Below are 4,918 nucleotides of genomic sequence, written 5' to 3'. Positions count from 1 at the left end.
TTTGTTCATGATATATTTGTAGCCTATTTCTGTATTGTTTTCCCAGCTGTGACTGTCCTTCCAGTTCAGGGATCCTGAGCTCCCCACCCCTCCTCATCTTACCCTTGGGGATAGGTGTTTTCCTGCGTGCATAATGTGCATATGGCCAATGTCCCTAGTCTTGCTTCCTGTGTATACACACTGCCTATGTGTAGGTAGTTGCATGGTTTTGCATGGCTCCCCTATGCTGTAGCCCTGTCCTTGGCTACATGCTCCTTCATTTAGAGGTGTGTGCACACTTTCACCTGTTCCTTGTGCACTTACCACATCTTCCATCCAGATCCGCGGACTCTGCTCCTCAGCCGAAATAGCTCAGTTGGGAGAGCGTTAGACTGAAGATCTAAAGGTCCCTGGTTCGATCCCGGGTTTCGGCAGAACGTTTTGAACTTTGAGAGAACATATTTATTTACACTACCATTGACCTACCCACACCCCCTCGTAATTAAAGAAAACGACACCACTGGCGCGAAAGAACTGAGGCACGAGAATAACAAACGTCGTCATGGGAGTCCGGACAGGGCGGCATAGCAAGACACAGCACGGGTGGTACTCGCACACCAGGTACCAATGACCAGGTGCGCCCCCCGCCCCCTCCTGCAAAGTCACACACCACAGAGTACCCCTGCTCTGCTGCTCGGCAACCTGTGTGGTGTGCCCGAAAGGGGGCGGGCGATGGCTGGCAGCCTATCAGATAGGCCCATGGTGGCCGACTCCCCGCCTCCTCGGTGGGTGGCAGCCTATCAGACAAGTCTATTATTGCTCATGCACCGCCTCCTTGAGTGAGTGAGGGACGGTGGCTGGCAGCCTAGCCGCCTCCTTGAGTGAGGGACGGTGGCTGGCAGCCTATCAGAGAGGGCTGTTGTGACTCATGCACCACCTCCTCCGGTGAAGGGACGGAGACTGACACCCAATCAGAGAGGGACGTGACTGCTCACGCCCCGCCTCCTCTTTGGGAGGCTCTATGGGCAGCCTATAATAGCGCACTGTGACTGCTCATGCCCCGCCTCCTCTGTGGAAGGCTTTATGGGCAGCCTATAATAGCGCACTGTGACTGCTCACGCCCCGCCTCCTCTTTGGGAGGCTTTATGGGCAGCCTATGATAACGCACCGTGGCTGCTCATGACCCGCCTCCTCTTCATATAGGGCTTTTCCGCTGGAGGCCCCAGCGGTCCTCGTTAGTATAGTGGTCAGTATCCCCGCCTGTCACGCGGGAGACCAATTCCCCGACGGGGAGAGTCACTTTTTCTTTTACAATTAAATGAATTGTAAGTTATTTGTGTTTCTTTTCCACATTTCCTTTGCTCACAATGTACACACTCCCTGTACGATTGGATTGAGTTTATTTAGGGTTCTTACATGTGATTTCAGATTCGAACAACTTGGGATCTCGTTTGTCCAGGGCATTGGAGGGGGGGAGGGGTTGTAGTAAAGTCACTACATTCATTACTTCCCCCCCTCTCCACCCCCCCACGGAGATTGTAGTCCGCGGGCCATGCTCGCGTTTGGCCCTTGCTTTGGGGATTTTATGTGGGTGCATGTCGGCGAGATTCCTGCTGCTGTTGCCCAGGGGCATTATTATAATCTGGAGATTACAGCCCACAGGCCCTTGCTATTGCTCTTTAGGGGTCAAACTATGGTCTCCCTGAGCTGACAGGTGCAAGGGCTGAGGTCCTCCCTGAGCTGACAGGTGCAAGGGCTGAGGTCCTCCCTGAGCCGACAGGTGCAAGGGCTGAGGTCCTCCCTGAGCTGACAGGTGCAAGGGTGAGGTCCTCCCTGAGCTGACAGGTGCAAGGGCTGAGGTCTTCCCTGAGCTGACAGGTGCAAGGGCTGAGGTCCTCCCTGAACTGACAGGTGCAAGGGCTGAGGTCCTCCCTGAACTGACAGGTGCAAGGGCTGGGGCTCTGCCTGAACTGACAGGTGCAAGGGCTGAGGTCCTCCCTGATCTGACAGGTGTAAGGGCTGAGGTCCTCCCTGAGCTGACAGGTGCAAGGGCTGAGGTCCTCCCTGAGCTGACAGGTGCAAGGGCTGAGGTCCTCCCTGAGCTGACAGGTGCAAGGGCTGAGGTCCTCCCTGAACTGACAGGTGCAAGGGCTGAGGTCCTCCCTGAACTGACAGGTGCAAGGGCTGGGGCTCTGCCTGAGCTGACAGGTGCAAGGGCTGAGGTCCTCCCTGAGCTGACAGGTGCAAGGGCTGAGGTCCTCCCTGAGCTGACAGGTGCAAGGGCTGAGGTCCTCCCTGAGCTGACAGGTGCAAGGGCTGAGGTCCTCCCTGAACTGACAGGTGCAAGGGCTGAGGTCCTCCCTGAACTGACAGGTGCAAGGGCTGGGGCTCTGCCTGAACTGACAGGTGCAAGGGCTGAGGTCCTCCCTGATCTGACAGGTGTAAGGGCTGGGGCTCTGCCTGAACTGAAAGGTGCAAGGGCTGAACCTCTGCCTGAGCTGACAGGTGCAAGGGCTGGGGCTCTGCCTGAACTGACAGGTGCAAGGGCTGAACCTCTGCCTGAGCTGACAGGTGCAAGGGCTGAGGCTCTGCCTGAACTGACAGGTGCAAGGGCTGAGGCTCTGCCTGAACTGAAAGGTGCAAGGGCTGAACCTCTGCCTGAGCTGACAGGTGCAAGGGCTGGGGCTCTGCCTGAACTGACAGGTGCAAGGGCTGAACCTCTGCCTGAGCTGACAGGTGCAAGGGCTGAGGCTCTGCCTGAACTGACAGGTGCAAGGGCTGAGGCTCTGCCTGAACTGACAGGTGCAAGGGCTGAGGTCCTCCCTGATCTGACAGGTGCAAGGGCTGAGGTCCTCCCTGATCTGACAGGTGCAAGGGCTGAGGCTCTGCCTGAACTGAAAGGTGCAAGGGCTGAGGCTCTGCCTGAGCTGACAGGTGCAACGGCTGAGGCTCTGCATGAACTGAGAGGGGCAAGGGCTGGGGCTCTGCCTGAACGGACAGGTGCCGGGGTTGAGGCTCTGCCTGAACTGACAGGTGCAAGGGCTGAGGTCCTCCCTGATCTGACAGGTGCAGGGGTTGAGGCTCTGCCTGAACGGAGAGGTGCTGAGACTGAGGCTCTGCCTGAACGGAGAGGTGCTGAGGCTCTGCCTGAACTGAGAAGTGCAAGGGCTGAGGCTCTGCCTGAACTGAGAGGTGCAAGAGCTGATGCTCTGCCTGAACTTAGACGTGCAGAGGCTGAGGCTCTGCCTGAACTGAGAGGGGCAAGGCTGAGGCTCTGCCTGAACTGAGAGGTGCAAGAGCTGAGGCTCTGCCTGAACGGAGAGGTGCAGAGGCTGAGGCTCTGCCTGAACGGAGAGGTGGAGAGGCTGAGGCTCTGCCTGAACTGAGAGGGGCAAGGCTGAGGCTCTGCCTGAACTGAGAGGTGCAAGAGCTGAGGCTCTGCCTGAACGGAGAGGTGCAGAGGCTGAGGCTCTGCCTGAACGGAGAGGTGCAGAGGCTGAGGTTCTGCCTGAACTGAGAGGGGCAAGGGCTGAGGCTCTGCCGGAACTGAGAGGTGCAGGAGCTGAGGCTCTGCCTGAACGGAGAGGTGCAGAGGCTGAGGCTCTGCCTGAACTGAGAGGTGCAGAGGCTGAGGTTCTGCCTGAACTGAGAGGGGCAAGGGCTGAGGCTCTGCCGGAACTGAGAGGTGCAGGAGCTGAGGCTCTGCCTGAACGGAGAGGTGCAGGACCTGAGGCTCTGTCTGAACGGAGAGGTGCAGAGGCTGAGGCTCTGCCTGAACTGAGAGGGGCAAGGCTGAGGCTCTGCCTGAACCGAGAGGTGCAAGAGCTGAGGCTCTGCCTGAACTGAGAGGGGCAAGGCTGAGGCTCTGCCTGAACCGAGAGGTGCAAGAGCTGAGGCTCTGCCTGAACTGAGAGGTGCAAGAGCTGAGGCTTTGCTTGAACTGGGAGGTGCAAGAGCTGAGGCTCTGCCTGAACTGAGCGGTGCAAGAGCTGAGGCTCTGCCTGAACTGAGAGGTGCAGAGGCTGAGGCTCTGCCTGAACTGAGATGGGCAAGGGCTGAGGCTCTGCCTGAACTGAGAGGTGCACGAGCTGAGGCTCTGCCTGAACTGAGAGGTGCAGGAGTCGAGGCTCTGCCTGAACTGAGAGGTGCAAGGGCCGAGGCTCTGCCTGGATTGAGAGGTGCAAGGGCCAAGACTTTGCCTGAACTGACAGTGCAGGGGCTGAGGCTCTGCCTGAACTGAGAGGTGCAAGGGCTGAGGCTTTGCCTGAACTGACAGTGCAGGGGCTGAGGATCTGCCTGAACTGAGAGGGGCAGGGGCCAAGGCTCTGCCTGAACTGACAGGTGCAAGGGCCGAGGCTCTGCCTGGATTCAGAGGTGCAAGGGCCGAGGCTTTGCCTGAACTGACAGTGCAGGGGCTGAGGCTCTGCCTGAATTGAGAGGTGCAAGGGCTGAGGCTTTGCCTGAACTGACAGTGCAGGGGCCAAGGCTCTGCCTGAACTGAGAGGGGTAGGGGCCAAGGCTCTGCCTGAACTGAGAGGGGAGAGGCTGAGGGGCAGAGGCTGAGGCTCTGCCTGAACTGAGAGGTGCAAGGGCTCAGGCTCTGCCTGAGCTGACAGGTGCAAGGGCTGAGGCTCTGCCTGAACTTAGAGGTGCAGAGGCTGAGGCTCTGCCTGAACTGAGAGGTGCAAGGGCTGAGGCTCTGACTGAACTGAGAGGTGCAAGGGCTAAGGCTTTGTCTGACTGACAGTGCAGGGGCTGAGGCTCTGCCTGAACAGAGTTGCAACGGCTGAGGTTCTACCTGAGCTGACAGGTGCAAGGGTTGAGGCTTTTCCTGAACTGACATGTGCAAGGGCTGAGGCTCTGCCTGACTGACAGGTACAAGGGCTGAGGTCCTCCCTGATCTGACAGGTGTAAGGGCTGGGGCCCCACCTTATCTGAC

General features: G+C 58.4%; 1 non-coding gene across 1 annotated transcript; it reads left to right on the top strand.

Annotated features, from left to right (window-relative positions):
- The first annotated feature begins 340 nt into the window (after nucleotides 1-340).
- On the top strand, nucleotides 341-413 carry TRNAF-GAA (transfer RNA phenylalanine (anticodon GAA)). The gene has a single exon. It is a non-coding gene; the product is annotated as a tRNA-Phe (tRNA).
- Nucleotides 414-4,918: the final 4,505 nt, after the last annotated feature.

Source organism: Ambystoma mexicanum, chromosome 10 (assembly GCF_040938575.1).
Source record: "Ambystoma mexicanum isolate Mex_15411 chromosome 10, UKY_AmexF1_1, whole genome shotgun sequence".
Taxonomy (NCBI): domain Eukaryota; kingdom Metazoa; phylum Chordata; class Amphibia; order Caudata; family Ambystomatidae; genus Ambystoma; species Ambystoma mexicanum.
This window is presented reverse-complemented; position numbering and strand designations above follow the sequence as displayed.